Genomic DNA, 19,221 nt, shown 5'->3' with positions numbered 1-19,221 from the left:
ACCGATAACCTGTCCGTGTCCCATGTGGAGGGAACGAGAAGGCAGAATCAGGAGGGAGTGGATAATTGGCAAGGCTCACGGTTTCCTTTCAGACAGCTCAGGGTTGTGTCTGGTGATATGACTGGAGAGAAGGGGTTGCACTTTGAAACTTTTATCACACAGTGTGAAAAATACAACACAAATCACCCAAAGTGGGGCTCGAACCCACGACCTTAAGATTAAGAGTCTCATGCTCGACAGACTGAGCTAGCCGGGCCGACGATCAAAATTCTTCCCATCCTATTATTGCAGAGAGACAGCTGTTGGCTTTGCTGCAGGAGTTCAGTTCGTTCCACAATCTCAGGGTATCTCCTTCTGAACACCCGTTTTTTTTTCTGGAGTTAGTCTGATGCCGTCACACTCTTCACTTCAGTCAGATGAAAGCGGAGAGCGATTTCACGATCGAATGCAATGACGAACAAAACTCATTCAATGAAAGTGCAGGTCATTGAGGGGCCTTTAAAGTCCTGATTGTTTGAACTGAACTTCATCCCAAAGCGTTTGAGATTCACGTGGAGTGATTTGGGGACATCTTTCCCCTCTTTGCAAAAGTTTCAACTGCAGGTCAAGATCAAAAGTCGAGGGCAGAATGAGACGCCTTCCTGAAATTTGAGAACTCGGGAAGCAGACTTTAGAGCAAGGTTCTCTTAATTGTGAAAAAGCAGATAAAACATTAATTCCGGAACGATCCAGAATCCAGCTCTAAAATTAACGGTTACCCATGATTTATACACGCAGCCTTCTGGTGGCACAATAAGTCATGTAGCTTAAAAACCGGAAGTTGAAAAGTGGGAATTGATAGATGAAGTGAGTGGGCAAAACTGCGGCAAATAGAGTTCAATGTGGGGGAGAGCGAGGTCATGCACTGTAAATCTGTGAAAGATAAATCAGAGTATTTTCTAAAGTGGTGAGAATCTCGGAACTGTGGACGAGCAGAGAGATTTAGAGGGCCATGTACAGAAACCGCTACCAGCCAGCGTACAGGTAAAAAAATAATTAAATAACCGAATGTGCCGTTAGTCGGGCCGGTTAGCTCATTTGCATAGAGTATACCGTAATGTCATGATCACGGATTCGATTCTTGTGATTTACTTTATTTATTTCGGGTTTTTTTAACTTTTAAAATCGAAGCTTTACAAAAAAACCCACAGACAAATGCACGGGGACAGTTTTTTTGAATAACATCCATTGCAACTTTGCCCTCGGAGAAACAAGTCTTTTTTTGTCTTTCTCCGGTTTCAGATAAACGTTTAACTCGCGGCCTGTTCCCATTAATGATCATCAGCAGCAACAGACAGACAGAGCGGGTCTGACCGCCCCGAGATGTGGAAAAGGGATCAGTTTAGAACAAATGCATCAAATCAAATATCACCCGGCACGAGAGAGACAAAACCAAGAGAAAAAGGCAGAAGGTAACAGAAATAAAAACTACATAGAGACGATAGAAATATTTCCCATCCTTGATGCCTTTCTATTCCATCCCCAATCCTTCAGTGTCGGGTATCAAATTTTACGATAAATAAATGCGAGAATCGAAGCAAGGAAGGAGATACTAAACAACCATAAACTGCCGAAACTCGGGATTGAACTAAGGACCTTAACACTCTCCCAACTGAGCTATTTCGGATCCACATCCATCGTTTATTTCGTGTTATTGTCGTGGAAGGAAATATCGCCCCAGGTGGAATTGCCCCTCCTGTTCATTCCACAGTTCATATATAAACATTGCACTCATATATACACACCCACAGAGCATATATAAGCATCGCTGTCATACATAAACTCCCAAAGTTTATCAAGCAGCAGCGCACTCATAGATCCACACCCAGTTTATAGGAGGAAGATCAGTACCGACTGCCAATAGAGCTCTCAGAGTGGGAGAGGCGGAAGCAACAGCGACCGAACAAATCTGGATCTCATTCTTAACACAGACCGGTAGATCCACTGCACTTTGAAAGCAGGGACGGTAATGTGTTCTGACAAGGCATCGGGGGTCTGATCGCTTCTTAGTGGCGATCCATTGGGGCAAGGGCATCTCAGAGAGGGGAGCGGGCATTCAGAGGGTATCAGAGAGCATATTGAGATCTCGCAGAGGGGAAGGACTGCCAGAGGGTATCAGAGAGTGTAAGGACGCTTAGGGCGTGTCAGTGGGTGAGGGGCTCTCAGCGGGTACCAGAGAGTGTAAAGGGCGCTGACATGGTTCAAAGAGGATCATGGGCTCTCTGAGGATATCACAGAAGATGAGCAGCTCATGGAGAATCAAAGAGGGTAAGGTGGGCTCAGGAGGTATCAGAGAGGCGAATGGATCCAGAGTTGGCATCTTCTAAATATTACACTTCCTAACCATCAACATTTTTAATAACAGCAAAAATGAAAACTATTGAAACGGTATCGGGCGTGTCCCATGTGGAGGGAATGAGAAGATAGTACCGGGAGGGGCTGGATATTTGGCAACGCTCACGGTTTCCTTTCACACAGCTCAGTGTTTTGTCTGTTTATATAACTGGATTTCGTGAACTGGAGATAAGAGGTTGCACTTTGAACCTTTCATCACCCACTGTGAAAAATAGAACACAAAACGCCCAAGCTGTGGTTTAAACCCACGACACTGAGGTTAGGAATTTCGTGCTTTACCGACTGATCGAGCCGGGCCAGCGACAGGGCTCCTTCTCATCCTATTATTGCAGAGAGGCAGATGGTGACGTTGGTGTTGGGGTTCAGTTTGTCCGATAATCCCAAAGTGGCTGAATCTGAACACCCACTTCTCATTCTCGAGTCAATCTGATGCCTTTTACCAGTCGTCCAGCCCCGCGCTGAGCAGGAGAGGAACATCGGGACAGGAGAAGACCATTCAGCCCCTCGAACCTGCTGTCTCATTCAATTTGATCATGAGATGATCAGTAATTCATGTCTGTTTCCCCGCCTTGGACTCATATCCCTTGGTAACCGAAACGGAAAAAGATCTGTCAATATCAGATTTGAAAATTTGATTTGAGCCACAATCCACATCCTTTGGGATGAGAGATTTCCAGCTTCCGGCTGTATTTTGTTTGCGAAAGTGATTCCTGATTTCTTGCATGATTAGTCCAGCTCCAATTTCATTTTGGATTCGGCAAACAGAGAGAGAGAAAAAGGCCGCCTTAACCGGAGATTGATCCTTTAACGATCTCTCACAAAGCAACTGAAAACTGTGGGAATGTGAATACCATTTCACTTCTCCAAAATGAAGGGAGTGACATTCATTGTGGAAACAGTCTGATGTCGCTCACTGTAGAAATATCCATGTTAGTGTGATTCAGTCTGAAGGAGCTCGCCTGCAATCTTCGAAACTTCTCTGTCAAGAAGTATTCCGAATTCGTTCAAGCCAATCTCGTTTTTTTGGATATTTTTCATATGCCTGTTATCCAACCGCAGAATAAATGGTGGAAAATCAGACGCACTAAGCTGGCAATGTTTACGGTACATTTTCTGGCAGATAAGACACACATTCGAACCCAAGAAATGCAAGACAATGAATTTTAAGGTAAAAGGTTGCTCTAGCGTCCCCGGCTGAGTTCGAAGCACCAACTTTTTAGTTGACTGCCAGAACGCGCGAACCAATTGCGCCACAGAGACAGAGTTTGCTATTGCGCAAGGACGACTTCACAGAGCTGACGCTTCAGGTTGCCGCGCTCAATGTAACAGCTTTCTTCCAATCAGTTTACTTTTCCAAAATAAAGGGTGTGCAGCTTGCACGAGTGAAAATCTGTGCTGTATTATTTCTGAAAATTAAACTCACCTTGCCATTAAACACCTGCATGTTGAAAGACTCAGTCCCCTCGGAGTAGAGAGGATTGAATTCTGAGCTGTGATTCACCATTCTCTGTTCCAGTAATATTCAGGTTTGCTGAAAATGAGATGAGATTAATTGAGCAGGACAAACCAGCAGGTCTGTGACACTACACGGTGTCTAAAAAGTTGTCTCTTGCACTTACAGTGAAGCGGACGAAAATTTTCACTCTTAAACCAGTAATTATTATGTTAAGAAAAAATGTGGCCGAGAAATACTCGATTTCAGCGCGGTGACACGGGCCAGAGTAAAGTTCAGTTCATGCGATTGCCGAATGGCGAGAGGGTCGATTTGGAACTCCTGTGCGGCTGCGCTGCACATTGTCCAGATCTGTTTGGAGCGATATTCCCTTCAATTCATCACTTACAGGGACAGTTTGATTCTAAGTTTCTTTTCCCCGGTGCTTGGTGAGATTTCAGAAATAAACGCGACCCGTGCTTAACCCAAACTCGTCACTAACACGTTGACCGATACAAGGCGGCCACACTCTCCACTTCCGTGAGATGAAAGCCGACAGCGATTTCTCGTCGATTCCAATGGCGAAAAAAACTAATTCGTTGAGGTGCCTTTAAATTCCTGATTGTTTTCACAGAACCTCTTCCCAACGCGTTTGAGATACACGTGGGGCGATTTGGGGACTTCTTCTCCCTCTTTGCAAAAGTTTCATCCGCAGCACAAGATCAAAAGTCGAGAGCAAAATGAAACGATTTGCTCAAATTTGAGCACCAGAGAACCAGAATTTAGAGCAAGGTTCTGTTTATTGAGAAAAAGCCGATGAAACATTCATTTCGGAACGATACAGAATCCTATCAGCTCTGAAGGCAACGGTTACCCCGTGTTTTGAACACGCAGCCTTCTGGTGACGCAGGAAGAAATGCAGATGGTAGCAGGAAATTGAAAAGTGGGAATTGATAGATTAAGAGTGAGGACAAAACTGTGGCAAATAGAGTTCAATGTGGGGGAGACCGAGGTCATACACTTTAAATCTAAGAAAGATAAATCAGAGTATTTTCTAAATGGTGAGAAACTCGGTGCTGTGGAGGAGCAGAGAGATTTAGGGGTCCAAGTACAGAAATCGCTGCAGGTACAAAAATTAATTAAACAGCCTAATGTGCCGTTGGTACGGCCGGTTAACTCGTTTGCGAAGAGTATACTGTAACATAATGATCACGGACTCGATTCTTGTAATTTACTTTATTTATTACCGTTTTTGTAACTTTTGAAATCGAAGCTTTAAAAAGAAAATCCACAGAAAAATTCACGGGGACCGTTTTTGAATTACATCCGTTGTAACTTTGCCCCTGGGCAGGATAAACACGTCTTTCTTTTTATTTGTCTTTCTCCAATTTGCAGATAAACGTTTGACTCGCGGCCTGTTCCCATTCATGATCATCAGCAGCAACAGACAGACAGAGCGGGTCTGACCGCCCCAAGATGGAGAAAATGGATCAGTTTCGGACAAATCAAATAGTCACCTGGCACCGAGAGAGACAAAACCAAGAGAAAAAGGCAGAAGGTAACAGTGAAATAACAGCCAAATACAAACGATATAAATATTTCCCATTCTTGATGTCTCTCTATTCAATCCACAATCATACAGTGGCGGGAATTAAATTTCACTGCAAATAAATCCGAGAATTGAAGCAAGGAAGAAGAAAGTAAACAACCAAAAACTGCTGAAACTCGGGATTGAACCAAGGACCTTCAAAGCTTCAGTCGAATGCTCTCCCAACTGAGCTATTTCGGCTCTGTACCCAACGATTACTTTGTGTTATTTTGGTGGAATAAAATATAACCACAGGAGGAATTGACCCTCCTGTTCATTCCACAATTCATATATAAACATCGTACTCATAGAGATACACCCACAGTTCATATATAAACATCGTTGTCATACGTAAACTACCAACGTTTATAAATGAACAGCGCACTCATACATCCACACCCAGTTTATGGGAGGAAGATCGGGACCGGCCGCCTAGAGAGCTCTCAGAGGCGGAAGCAGCAGCGACCGATCAAACTCTTGATCTCATCCTTAACACAGACCGGTAGATCCACCTGTGAAGTTACACCGCACTTTGATAGCAGGGACGGTAATTGGTTCTGAGAAGGCCTCAGGGCGTCTAATCGCTTCTTAGTGGCGATCCATTGGGGCAAGGGCATCTCAGAGAGGGGAAGGTACTATCAGAGGGCATCAGAGAGTGTTAGGCGGCTCAGAGAGAGGAAGGGACAGTCAGATTGCATCAGAGAGTGTATTAAGATCTGAGAGAGGGGAAGGACTGCCGAGTATGGGAGAGTGTAAGGCGGCTCAGGGCGCATCTGTGCAAGGGGCAATCAATAGGTATCAGAGCAGGTGAATGGCGCTGACAAGGTTCAAAGCGGATCATGGACTCTCTGAGGGTATCGGAGAAGGGAAGAGACAGAGCGTATCAGCGATGATAAGGAGCACAGGGAGAATCAAATAGGGTAAGGGCGGATCAGGAGGTATCAGAGAGGCGAATTGTTCCAGCGTTGGCATCTCCTAAATATTACATTTTCTGACCTTCAACATTTTTAATAACAACAAAAAGAAAATCCAATTGAATCGATACCCTGTCCGTGTCCGATGTGGAGGGAACGAGAAGGAAGAATCGGGAGGGAGTGGATATTTGGCAACGCTCACGGTTTCCTTTCACACAGCTCAGGGTTGTGCCTGTTTCGAATCTGGAGACAAGAGGTTGCACTTTATAAATTTTATCACCGAGTATGAAAAGTTGAAAACAAATCGCCCAACGTGGGGCTCGAACCCACGACCCTGAGATTAAGAGTCTCATGCTCGACCGACTGAGCGAGCCGGGCCGACTGCTGAAATTCTTCCCATCTTATTATTGCAGAGAGACAGCTGTTGGCTTTGCTGCAGGAGTTCAGTTCGTTCCACAATCTCAGGGTATCTACTTCTGAACACCCGTTTTTTCATTCTGGAGTTAGTCTGATGTCTTTTACCATTCGTCCAGCTCCGCGCTGAGCAGTATCGGAACATCGGGACAAGAGAAGGCCATTCAGCCCCTCGAACCTGCTGCCCCATTCAATTGGATCATGAGTTGATCTGCAATTCATCTCTGTTTCTCCGTCTTGGACTCATATTCCTTGGTACCCGAATCGAAAAACGATCTGTCAATATCAGACTTCAAATTATGAATTGAACCACAATCCACATCCTTTGGGATGAGAGAGTTCCAGCTTTCGGCCGTATTTTGTTTGCTAAAGTGATTCCTGATTTCTTGCATGATTAGTCCAGCTCCAATTTCATTTTGGATTCGGCCAACAGAGAGAGAGAAAAAGGCCGTCTTCACCGGAGATTGATCCTTCAGCGATCTCTCACAAATCAACTGAAACCAGTCGGAATGTGAATACCATTTCACTTTTCCAAAATAAAGGGAGTGACATTCATTGTGGAAACAGTCTGATGTCGCTCACTGCAGAAATATCCATGTCAGTGTGAAGGAGCTCGCTTGCAACCTTCGAACCTTCTCTGTCAAGAAGTATTCCGACTTCGTTCAAGCCAACCTCGTTTTTTTGGATATTTTTCATATGCCTGTTATCCAACCGCAGAATAAATGGTGGAAAATCAGACGCACTCAGCTGGCAATGCTTGCGGTACATTTTCTGGCAGACAAGACACACATTCGAACCCAATAATTTGCGAGACAATGAATGTTAAGGTAAAAGGTTGCCTTCGTGTCCTCCAACGACCAACTTTTCATTTCGCAGCGAAATGCGCTAACCATTGCGCCACAGAAACAGAACTTGCAAATGTTCAAGGACGAATTCATCGAGCTAAAGCTTCAGGTTGCCGCACTCAATGTAACAGCTTTCTTCCAATCAGTTTACTTTTCCAAAATAAAATGTGTGCAGCTTGCACGAGTCAAAATCTGTGCTGTATTATTTCTGAAAATTAAACTCACCTTGCCATTAAACACCTGTATGTTGAAAGACTCAGTCCGCTCGTGGAAGAGAGGATTGATTTTTGAGCTGTGATTCGCCATTCTCTGTTCCAGTAATATTCAGGTTTGCGGAAAATGAGATGAGATGAAATGAGCAGGACAAACCAGCCGGTCTGTGACACTACACGGTGTCTACAAAGTTGTCTCTTGCACTTGCAGTGAAGTGGACGACAATTTTCACTCTTAAATCAGTAATTATTATGTTAAGAAAAAATGTGGCCGTGAAAGACTCGATTTCAGCGCGGTGACACGGGCCAGAGTAAAGTTCAGTTCATGCGATTGCCGAGTGGCGAGAGGGTGGATTTGTAACTCCTGTGCGGCTGCGCTGCACATTGTCCAGATCTGTTTGGAGCGATATTCCCTTCAATTCATCACTTACAGGGACAGTTTGATTCTAAGTTTCTTTTCCCCGGTGCTTGGTGAGATTTCAGAAATAAACGCGACCCGTGCTTAACCCAAACTCGTCACTAACACGTTGACCGATACAAGGCGGCCACACTCTGCACTTCAGTGAGATGAAAGCCGACAGCGATTTCTCGTCGATTCCAATGGCGAAAAAAAGTCATTCAATGAAAGTGCAGGTCATTGAGGTGCCTTTAAATTCCTGATTGTTTACACAGAACTTCTTCCCAAAGCGTTTGAGATACACGTGGGGCGATTTGGGGACTTCTTCTCCCTCTTTGCAAAAGTTTCATCCGCAGCACAAGATCAAAAGTCGAGGGCAAAATGAAACGATTTGCTGAAATTTGAGATCCAGTGAACCAGAATATCGAGCAAGGTTCTGTTTATTGAGAAAAAGCAGATGAAACATTCATTCCGGAACGATACAGAACCCTATCAGCTCTAAAGGCAACGGTGACCCCGTGTTTTGAACACGCAGCCTTCTGGTGACGCAGGAAGTGATGCAGATGGTGGCAGGAAATTGAAAAGTGGGAATTGATAGATTAAGTGTGTGGACAAAAGTGTGGAAAATAGAGTTCAATGTGGGGGAGACCGAGGTCATACACTTTAAATCTAAGAAAGATAAATCAGAGTATTTTCTAAATGGTGAGAAACTCGGTGCTGTGGAGGAGCAGAGAGATTTAGGAGTCCAAGTACAGGAATCGCTGCAGGTACAAAAATTAATTAAACAGCCTAATGTGCCGTTGGTACGGCCGGTTAACTCGTTTGCAAAGAGTATACTGTAACATAATGATCACGGACTCGATTCTTGTAATTTACTTTATTTATTTCGCGTTTTTGTAACTTTTGAAATCGAAGCTTTACAAAGAAAATCCACAGAAAAATTCACGGTGTCGGTTTTTTGAATTACATCCGTTGTAACTTTGCCCCTGGGCAGGATAAACACGTCTTTCTTTTTATTTGTCTTTCTCCAATTTGCAGATAAACGTTTAACTCGCGGCCTGTTCCCATTAATGATCATCAGCAGCAACAAACAGTCAGAGCGGGTCTGACCGCCCCGAGATGTGGAAAATGGATCAGTTTAGGACAAATCAAATAGTCACCTGGCACCGAGTGAGACAAAACCATGAGAAAAAGGCAGAAGGGAACAAAGAAATAACAGCCAAATTCAAACGATATAAATATTTCCCATCCTTGATGTCCCTCTATTCAATCCCCAATCCTTCAGTGGCGGGAATTAAATTTCACTGCAAAGAAATGCGAGAATCGAAGCAAGGAAGCAACCATAAACTGCCGAAACTAGGGATTGAACCAAGGACTTTCAGATTTTCAATCTAACACTCTCTCAACTGAGCTATTTCGGCTCTAAATCCAGCCATTACTTTGTGTTATTGTCGTGGAAGAAAATATAACCCCAGGAGGAATTGCCCCTCCTGCTCATTCCACAATTCATATAGAAACTTCACACTCATAGAGATACACCCACAGTTCAGATATAAACATCGCTGTCATACGAAAAATACCAAAGTTTATAAATCAACAGCGCACTCATACATCCACACCCAGTTTATGGGAGGAAGATCGGTACCGACCGCCGATCGAGCTCTCAGAGGCGGAAGCAGCAGCGACCGATCAAACTCTGGATCTCATCCTTAACACAGAACGGTAGATCCACCTGTGAAGTTACACCGCACTTTGATAGCAGGGACGGTAATGGGTTCTGAGAAGGCCTCAGGGCGTCTCATCGCTTCTTAATGGCGATCCATTGGGGCAAGGGTATCTCAGAGAGGGGAAGGTACTATCAGAGGGCATCAGAGAGTGTCAGGGGGCTCAAAGAGGAGAGCGGGCAGTCAGATGGTATCAGAGAGTGTATTAAGATCTGAGAGAGGGGAAGGACTGCCGAGTATGGGAGAGTGTAAGGCGGCTCAGGGCGCATCTGTGTGAGGGGCAATCAATAGGTATCAGAGCAGGTGAATGGCGCTGACAAGGTTCAAAGTGGATCATGGACTCTCTGATGGTATCGGAGAAGGTAAGAGACAGAGCGTATCAGCGATGATAAGGAGCACAGGGAGAATCAAATGGGGTAAGGGGGGATCAGGAGGTATCAGAGAGGCGAATTGTTCCAGCGTTGGCATCTCCTAAATATTACATTTTCTGACCTTCAACATTTTTAATAACAACAAAAAGTGAAGCCAATTGAACCGATAACCTGTCCGTGTCCCATGTGGAGGGAACGAGAAGGTAGAATCGGGAGGGAGTGGATATTTGGCAACGCTCACGGTTTCCTTTCACACAGCTCAGGGTTGTGCCTGTTTCGAATCTGGAGACAAGAGGTTGCACTTTATAAATTTTATCACCGAGTATGAAAAGTTGAAAACAAATCGCCCAACGTGGGGCTCGAACCCACGACCCTGAGATTAAGAGTCTCATGCTCGACCGACTGAGCTAGCCGGGCCGACTGGTGAAATTCTTCCCATCTTATTATTGCAGAGAGACAGCTGTTGGCTTTGCTGCAGGAGTTCAGTTCGTTCCACAATCTCAGGTATCTGCTTCTGAACATCCGTTTTTACATTCTGGAGTTAGTCTGATGTCTTTTACCATTCGTCCAGCCCCGCGCTGAGCAGTATAGGAACATCGGGACAAGAGAAGGCCATTCAGCCCCTCGAACCTGCTGCCCCATTCAATTTGATCATGAGTTGATCTGCAATTCATCTCTGTTTCTCCGTCTTGGCCTCATATTCCTTGGTACCCGAATCGAAAAACGATCTATCAATATCAGACTTCAAATTATGAATTGAACCACAATCCACATCCTTTGGGATGAGAGAGTTCCAGCTTTCGGCCGTATTTTGTTTGCTGAAGTGATTCCTGATTTCTTGCATGATTAGTCCAGCTTCAATTTCATTTTGGATTAGGCCAACAGAGAGAGAGAAACAGGCCGTCTGAACCGGAGATTGATCCTTTCACGATCTCTCACAAATCAACTGAAACCAGTCGGAATGTGAATACCATTTCACTTTTCCAAAATAAAGGGAGTGACATTCATTGTGGAAACAGTCTGATGTCGCTCAATGCAGAAATATCCATGTCAGTGTGAAGGAGCTCGCTTGCAACCTTCGAACCTTCTCTGTCAAGAAGTATTCCGACTTCTTTCAAACCAACCTCGTTTTTTTGGATATTTTTCATGTGCCTGTTATCCAACCGCAGAATAAATGGTGGAAAATCAGACGCACTCAGCTGGCAATGTTTGCGGTACATTTTCAGGCAGACAAGACACACATTCGAACCCAAGAAATGCGAGACAATGAATGTTAAGGTGAAAGGTTGCCTTAGAGTCCTCCAGTGGGTTCGAACGACCAACTTTTCAGTTAGCAGTTTAACGCGCGAACCAATTGCGCTACAGAAACAGAACTTGCAAATGATCAAGGACTAATTCATCGAGCTGTAGCTTCAGGTTGCCGCACTCAATGTCACAGCTTTCTTCCAATCAGTTCACTTTTCCAAAATAAAATGTGTGCAGCTTGCACGAGTGAAAATCTGTGCTGTATTATTTCTGAAAATTAAACTCACCTTGCAATTAAACACCTGTATGTTGAAAGACTCAGTCCGCTCGTGGAAGAGAGGATTGATTTTTGAGCTGTGATTCGCCATTCTCTGTTCCAGTAATATTCAGGTTTGCCGAAAATGAGATGAGATGAAATGAGCAGGACAAACCAGCAGGTCTGTGACACTACACGGTGTCTGCAAAGTTGTCGCTTGCACTTACAGTGAAGTGGACGACAATTTTCACTCTTAAACCAGTAATTATTATGTTAAGAAAAAATGTGGCCGTGAAAGACTCGATTTCAGCGCGGTGACAGGGGCCAGAGTAAAGTTCAGTTAATGCGATTGCCGAGTGGCGAGAGGGTGGATTTGTAACTCCTGTGCGGCTGCGCTGCACATTGTCCAGATCTGTTTGGAGCGATATTCCCTTCAATTCATCACTTACAGGGACAGTTTGATTCTAAGTTTCTTTTCCCCGGTGCTTGGTGAGATTTCAGAAATAAACGCGACCCGTGCTTAACCCAAACTCGTCACTAACACGTTGACCGATACAAGGCGGCCACACTCTCCACTTCAGTGAGATGAAAGCCGACAGCGATTTCTCGTCGATTCCAATGGCGAAAAAAAGTCATTCAATGAAAGTGCAGGTCATTGAGGTGCCTTTAAATTCCTGATTGTTTACACAGAACTTCTTCCCAAAGCGTTTGAGATACACGTGGGGCGATTTGGGGACTTCTTCTCACTCTTTGCAAAAGTTTCATCCGCAGCACAAGATCAAAAGTCGAGGGCAAAATGAAACGATTTGCTGAAATTTGAGATCCAGAGAATCAGAATATAGAGCAAGGTTCTGTTTATTGAGAAAAAGCAGATGAAACATTCATTCCGGAACGATACAGAACCCTATCAGCTCTAAAGGCAACAGTTACCCCGTGTTTTGAACACGCAGCCTTCTGGTGACGCAGGAAGTAATGCAGATGGTAGCAGGAAATTGAAAAGTGGGAATTGATAGATTAAGTGTGTGGACAAAAATGTGGCAAATAGTGTTCAATGTGGGGGAGACCGAGGTCATACACTTTAAATCTAAGAAAGATAAATCAGAGTATTTTCTAAATGGTGAGAAACTCGGTGCTGTGGAGGAGCAGAGAGATTTAGGGGTCCAAGTACAGAAATCGCTGCAGGTACAAAAATTAATTAAACAGCCTAATGTGCCGTTGGTACGGCCGGTTAACTCGTTTGCAAAGAGTATACTGTAACATAATGATCACGGACTCGATTCTTGTAATTTACTTTATTTATTTCGCGTTTTTGTAACTTTTGAAATCGAAGCTTTAAAAAGAAAATCCACAGAAAAATTCACGGGGACCGTTTTTGAATTACATCCGTTGCAACTTTGCCCCTGGGCAGGATAAACACGTCTTTCTTTTGATTTGTCTTTCTCCAATTTGCAGATAAACGTTTAACTCGCGGTCTGTTCCCATTAATGATCATCAGCAGCAACAGACAGACAGAGCGGGTCTGACCGCCCCGAGATGTGGAAAATGGAACAGTTTCGGACAAATCAAATAGTCACCTGGCACCGAGAGAGACAAAACCAAGAGAAAAAGGCAGAAGGTAACAGTGAAATAACAGCCAAATACAAACGATATAAATAATTCCCATCCTTGATGTCTCTCTATTCAATCCCCAATCCTTCAGTGGCGGGAATTAAATTTCACTGCAAATAAATCCGAGAATCGAAGCAAGGAAGAAGAAAGTAAACAAACAAAAACTGCCGAAACTCGGGATTGAACCAAGGACCTTCAGATCTTCAGTCTAACGCTCTCCCAACTGAGCTATTTCGACTCTGTACCCAACGATTACTTTGTGTTATTGTCGTGGAAGAAAATATAACCCCAGGAGGAATTGCCCCTCCTGTTCATTCCACAATTCATATATAAACATCGTACTCGTAGAGATACACCCACAGTTCATATATAAACATCGTTGTCATACGTAAACTACCAAAGTTTATAAATCAACAGCGCACTCATACATCCACACCCAGTTTGTGGGAGGAAGATCGGTACCGACCGCCGATAGAGCTCTCAGAGGCGGAAGCAGCAGCGACCGATCAAACTCTTGATCTCATCCTTAACACAGACCGGTAGATCCACCTGTGAAGTTACACCGCACTTTGATAGCAGGGACGGTAATTGCTTCTGAGAAGGCCTCAGGGCGTCTAATCGCTTCTTAGTGGCGATCCATTGTGGCAAGGGCATCTCAGAGAGGGGAAGGTACTATCAGAGGGCATCAGAGAGTGTAAGGGGGCTCAAAGAGGAGAGCGGGAAGTCAGATGGCATCAGAGAGTGTTTTAAGATCTGAGAGAGGGGAAGGACTGCCGAGTATGGGAGAGTGTAAGGCGGCTCAGGGCGCATCTGTGTAAGGGGCAATCAATAGGTATCAGAGCAGGTGAATGGCGCTGACAAGGTTCAAACTGAATCATGGACTCTCTGAGGGTATCGGAGAAGGTAAGAGACAGAGCGTATCAGCGATGATAAGGAGCACAGGGAGAATCAAATGGGGTAAGGGGGGATCAGGAGGTATCAGAGAGGCGAATTGTTCCAGCGTTGGCATCTCCTAAATATTACATTTTCTGACCTTCAACATTTTTAATAACAACAAAAAGTGAATCCAATTGAACCGATAACCTGTCCGTGTCCCATGTGGAGGGAACGAGAAGGTAGAATCGATAGGGAGTGGATATTTGGCAACGCTCACGGTTTCCTTTCACACAGCTCAGGGTTGTGCCTGTTTCGAATCTGGAGACAAGAGGTTGCACTTAAAAATTTTTATCACCGAGTGTGAAAAGTAGAACACAAATCGCCCAACGTGGGGCTCGAACCCACGACCCTGAGATTAAGAGTCTCATGCTCTACCGACTGAGCTAGCCGGGCCGACGGCTGAAATTCCTCCCATCTTATCATTGCAGAGAGACAACTGTTGGCTTTGCTGCAGGAGTTCAGTTCGTTCCACAATCTCAGGGTATCGACTTCTGAACACCCGTTTTTTCATTCTGGAGTTAGTCTGATGTCTTTTACCATTCGTCCAGCTCCGCGCTGAGCAGTATCGGAACATCGGGACAAGAGAAGGCCATTCAGCCCCTCGAACCTGCTGCCCCATTCAATTGGATCATGAGTTGATCTGCAATTCATCTCTGTTTCTCCGTCTTGGACTCATATTCCTTGGTACCCGAATCGAAAAACGATCTGTCAATATCAGACTTCAAATTATGAATTGAACCACAATCCACATCCTTTGGGATGAGAGAGTTCCAGCTTTCGGCCGTATTTTGTTTGCTAAAGTGATTCCTGATTTCTTGCATGATTAGTCCAGCTCCAATTTCATTTTGGATTCGGCCAACAGAGAGAGAGAAAAAGGCCGTCTTCACCGGAGATTGATCCTTTAGCGATCTCTCACAAATCAACTGAAACCAGTCGGAATGTGAATACCATTTCACTTTTCCAAAATAAAGGGAGTGACATTCATTGTGGAAACAGTCTGATGTCGCTCACTGCAGAAATATCCATGTCAGTGTGAAGGAGCTCGCTTGCAACCTTCGAACCTTCTCTGTCAAGAAGTATTCCGACTTCGTTCAAGCCAACCTCGTTTTTTTGGATATTTTTCATATGCCTGTTATCCAACCGCAGAATAAATGGTGGAAAATCAGACGCACTCAGCTGGCAATGCTTGCGGTACATTTTCTGGCAGACAAGACACACATTCGAACCCAAGAATTTGCGAGACAATGAATGTTAAGGTAAAAGGTTGCCTTCGTGTCCTCTAACGACCAACTTTTCAGTTCGCAGCGAAACGCGCTAACCAATTGCGCCACAGAAACAGAACTTGCAAATGTTCAAGGACTAATTCATCGAGCTGACGCTTCAGGTTGCCGCACTCAATGTAACAGCTTTCTTCCAATCAGTTTACTTTTCCAAAATAAAATGTGTGCAGCTTGCACGAGTCAAAATCTGTGCTGTATTATTTCTGAAAATTAAACTCACCTTGCCATTAAACACCTGTATGTTGAAAGACTCAGTCCGCTCGTGGAAGAGAGGATTGATTTTTGAGCTGTGATTCGCCATTCTCTGTTCCAGTAATATTCAGGTTTGCGGAAAATGAGATGAGATGAAATGAGCAGGACAAACCAGCAGGTCTGTGACACTACACGGTGTCTACAAAGTTGTCTCTTGCACTTGCAGTGAAGTGGACGACAATTTTCACTCTTAAACCAGTAATTATTATGTTAAGAAAAAATGTTGCCGAGAAAGACTCGATTTCAGCGCGGTGACACGGGCCAGAGTAAAGTTCAGTTAATGCGATTGCCGAGTGGCGAGAGGGTGGATTTGTAACTCCTGTGCGGCTGCGCTGCACATTGTCCAGATCTGTTTGGAGCGATATTCACTTCAATTCATCACTTGCAGGGACAGTTTGATTCTAAATTTCTTTTCCCCGGTGCTTGGTGAGATTTCAGAAATAAACGCGACCCGTGCTTAACCCAAACTCGTCACTAACACATTGACCGATACAAGGCGGCCACACTCTCCACTTCCGTCAGATGAAAGCCGACAGCGATTTCTCGTCGATTCCAATGTCGAAAAAAACTCATTCAATGAAAGTGCAGGTCATTGAGGTGCCTTTAAATTCCTGATTGTTTACACAGAACTTCTTCCCAAAGCGTTTGAGATACACGTGGGGCGATTTGGGGACTTCTTCTCCCTCTTTGCAAAAGTTTCATCCGCAGCACAAGATCAAAAGTCGAGGGCAAAATGAAACGATTTGCTCAAATTTGAGAACCAGAGAACCAGAATTTAGAGCAAGGTTCTGTTTATTGAGAAAAAGCAGATGAAACATTCATTCCGGAACGATACAGAACCCTATCAGCTCCAAAGGCAACGGTTACCCCGTGTTTTGAACACGCAGCCTTCTGGTGACGCAGGAAGTATCGCAGATGGTAGCAGGAAATTGAAAAGTGGGAATTGATAGATTAAGTATGTGGACAAAACTGTGGCAAATAGTGTTCAATGTGGGGGAGACCGAGGTCATACACTTTAAATCTAAGAAAGATAAATCAGAGTATTTTCTAAATGGTGAGAAACTCGGTGCTGTGGAGGAGCAGAGAGATTTAGGGGTCCAAGTACAGAAATCGCTGCAGGTACAAAAATTAATTAAACAGCCTAATGTGCCGTTGGTACGGCCGGTTAACTCGTTTGCAAAGAGTATACTGTAACATAATGATCACGGACTCGATTCTTGTAATTTACTTTATTTATTTCGCGTTTTTGTAACTTTTGAAATCGAAGCTTTAAAAAGAAAATCCACAGAAAAATTCACGGGGACCGTTTTTGAATTACATCCGTTGCAACTTTGCCCCTGGGCAGGATAAACACGTCTTTCTTTTGATTTGTCTTTCTCCAATTTGCAGATAAACGTTTAACTCGCGGTCTGTTCCCATTAATGATCATCAGCAGCAACAGACAGACAGAGCGGGTCTGACCGCCCCGAGATGTGCAAAATGGAACAGTTTCGGACAAATCAAATAGTCACCTGGCACCGAGAGAGACAAAACCAAGAGAAAAAGGCAGAAGGTAACAGTGAAATAACAGCCAAATACAAACGATATAAATAATTCCCATCCTTGATGTCTCTCTATTCAATCCCCAATCCTTCAGTGGCGGGAATTAAATTTCACTGCAAATAAATCCGAGAATCGAAGCAAGGAAGAAGAAAGTAAACAAACAAAAACTGCCGAAACTCGGGATTGAACCAAGGACCTTCAGATCTTCAGTCTAACGCTCTCCCAACTGAGCTATTTCGACTCTGTACCCAACGATTACTTTGTGTTATTGTCGTGGAAGAAAATATAACCCCAGGAGGAATTGCCCCTCCTGTTCATTCCACAATTCATATATAAACATCGTACTCGTAGAGATACACCCACAGTTCATATATAAACATCGTTGTCATACGTAAACTACCAAAGTTTATAAATCAACAGCGCACTCATACATCCACACCCAGTTTGTGGGAGGAAGATCGGTACCGACCGCCGATAGAGCTCTCAGAGGCGGAAGCAGCAGCGACCGATCAAACTCTTGATCTCATCCTTAACACAGACCGGTAGATCCACCTGTGAAGTTACACCGCACTTTGATAGCAGGGACGGTAATTGCTTCTGAGAAGGCCTCAGGGCGTCTAATCGCTTCTTAGTGGCGATCCATTGTGGCAAGGGCATCTCAGAGAGGGGAAGGTACTATCAGTGGGCATCAGAGAGTGTAAGGGGGCTCAAAGAGGAGAGCGGGAAGTCAGATGGCATCAGAGAGTGTTTTAAGATCTGAGAGAGGGGAAGGACTGCCGAGTATGGGAGAGTGTAAGGCGGCTCAGGGCGCATCTGTGTAAGGGGCAATCAATAGGTATCAGAGCAGGTGAATGGCGCTGACAAGGTTCAAACTGAATCATAGACTCTCTGAGGGTTTCGGAGAAGGTAAGAGACAGAGCGTATCAGCGATGATAAGGAGCACAGGGAGAATCAAATGGGGTAAGGGGGGATCAGGAGGTATCAGAGAGGCGAATTGTTCCAGCGTTGGCATCTCCTAAATATTACATTTTCTGACCTTCAACATTTTTAATAACAACAAAAAGTGAATCCAATTGAACCGATAACCTGTCCGTGTCCCATGTGGAGGGAACGAGAAGGTAGAATCGATAGGGAGTGGATATTTGGCAACGCTCACGGTTTCCTTTCACACAGCTCAGGGTTGTGCCTGTTTCGAATCTGGAGACAAGAGGTTGCACTTAAAAATTTTTATCACCGAGTGTGAAAAGTAGAACACAAATCGCCCAACGTGGGGCTCGAACCCACGACCCTGAGATTAAGAGTCTCATGCTCTACCGACTGAGCTAGCCGGGCCGACGGCTGAAATTCCTCCCATCTTATCATTGCAGAGAGACAACTGTTGGCTTTGCTGCAGGAGTTCAGTTCGTTCCACAATCTCAGGGTATCGACTTCTGAACACCCGTTTTTTCATTCTGGAGTTAGTCTGATGTCTTTTACCATTCGTCCAGCTCCGCGCTGAGCAGTATCGGAACATCGGGACAAGAGAAGGCCATTCAGCCCCTCGAACCTGCTGCCCCATTCAATTGGATCATGAGTTGATCTGCAATTCATCTCTGTTTCTCCGTCTTGGACTCATATTCCTTGGTACCCGAATCGAAAAACGATCTGTCAATATCAGACTTCAAATTATGAATTGAACCACAATCCACATCCTTTGGGATGAGAGAGTTCCAGCTTTCGGCCGTATTTTGTTTGCTAAAGTGATTCCTGATTTCTTGCATGATTAGTCCAGCTCCAATTTCATTTTGGATTCGGCCAACAGAGAGAGAGAA

General features: G+C 44.4%; 9 non-coding genes across 9 annotated transcripts; all 9 read right to left on the bottom strand.

Moving 5' to 3' along the window:
- Positions 1–183: 183 nt before the first annotated feature.
- On the bottom strand, positions 184–256 carry trnak-cuu (transfer RNA lysine (anticodon CUU)). The gene has a single exon. It is a non-coding gene; the product is annotated as a tRNA-Lys (tRNA).
- Positions 257–5,542: 5,286 nt separating this feature from the next.
- On the bottom strand, positions 5,543–5,615 carry trnaf-gaa (transfer RNA phenylalanine (anticodon GAA)). The gene has a single exon. It is a non-coding gene; the product is annotated as a tRNA-Phe (tRNA).
- A 1,018-nt stretch (positions 5,616–6,633) lies between these two features.
- On the bottom strand, positions 6,634–6,706 carry trnak-cuu (transfer RNA lysine (anticodon CUU)). Its single transcript has one exon. It is a non-coding gene; the product is annotated as a tRNA-Lys (tRNA).
- Positions 6,707–9,544: 2,838 nt separating this feature from the next.
- Positions 9,545–9,617, bottom strand: trnaf-gaa (transfer RNA phenylalanine (anticodon GAA)). Its single transcript has one exon. It is a non-coding gene; the product is annotated as a tRNA-Phe (tRNA).
- Positions 9,618–10,635: 1,018 nt separating this feature from the next.
- trnak-cuu (transfer RNA lysine (anticodon CUU)) lies at positions 10,636–10,708 on the bottom strand. The gene has a single exon. It is a non-coding gene; the product is annotated as a tRNA-Lys (tRNA).
- Positions 10,709–13,565: 2,857 nt separating this feature from the next.
- trnaf-gaa (transfer RNA phenylalanine (anticodon GAA)) lies at positions 13,566–13,638 on the bottom strand. Its single transcript has one exon. It is a non-coding gene; the product is annotated as a tRNA-Phe (tRNA).
- Positions 13,639–14,656: 1,018 nt separating this feature from the next.
- trnak-cuu (transfer RNA lysine (anticodon CUU)) lies at positions 14,657–14,729 on the bottom strand. The gene has a single exon. It is a non-coding gene; the product is annotated as a tRNA-Lys (tRNA).
- A 2,849-nt stretch (positions 14,730–17,578) lies between these two features.
- On the bottom strand, positions 17,579–17,651 carry trnaf-gaa (transfer RNA phenylalanine (anticodon GAA)). Its single transcript has one exon. It is a non-coding gene; the product is annotated as a tRNA-Phe (tRNA).
- A 1,018-nt stretch (positions 17,652–18,669) lies between these two features.
- Positions 18,670–18,742, bottom strand: trnak-cuu (transfer RNA lysine (anticodon CUU)). Its single transcript has one exon. It is a non-coding gene; the product is annotated as a tRNA-Lys (tRNA).
- Positions 18,743–19,221: the final 479 nt, after the last annotated feature.

This window comes from Heptranchias perlo, chromosome 20, assembly GCF_035084215.1.
Source record: "Heptranchias perlo isolate sHepPer1 chromosome 20, sHepPer1.hap1, whole genome shotgun sequence".
Taxonomy (NCBI): domain Eukaryota; kingdom Metazoa; phylum Chordata; class Chondrichthyes; order Hexanchiformes; family Hexanchidae; genus Heptranchias; species Heptranchias perlo.
The sequence above is the reverse complement of the archived record's forward strand: the minus strand, read 5'-3'. Positions and strand labels throughout refer to the sequence as shown.